The sequence below is a fragment of the Apaloderma vittatum genome, unplaced genomic scaffold, assembly GCF_000703405.1.
Source record: "Apaloderma vittatum isolate BGI_N311 unplaced genomic scaffold, ASM70340v1 scaffold25454, whole genome shotgun sequence".
NCBI classification, from domain to species: Eukaryota; Metazoa; Chordata; class Aves; order Trogoniformes; family Trogonidae; genus Apaloderma; species Apaloderma vittatum.
The window spans coordinates 3,173-3,407 of NW_009714721.1; positions in this window are offsets into that span (position 1 = coordinate 3,173).

Below are 235 nucleotides of genomic sequence, written 5' to 3' on the forward strand. Positions count from 1 at the left end.
CCTTGTGCACGCCACCCTTCCCTGCCTCACGGGCCTCCCCGGGCGTTGCCGTGGCGCAGCAGGTTGGGGCTGATCCCAGGTGTGGTCCTAGCGGAGGGGCCGTGTTTTGGGCACGTCCAGGCATAAACCGCCGTGTTCTCCTCCCCAGACACCTCAACACAGAACATGCACTTGACGACCGAAGCACGGCCCAGTGTCGAGTCCAGATGCAAGTGGTACAGCAGCTGGAAATACA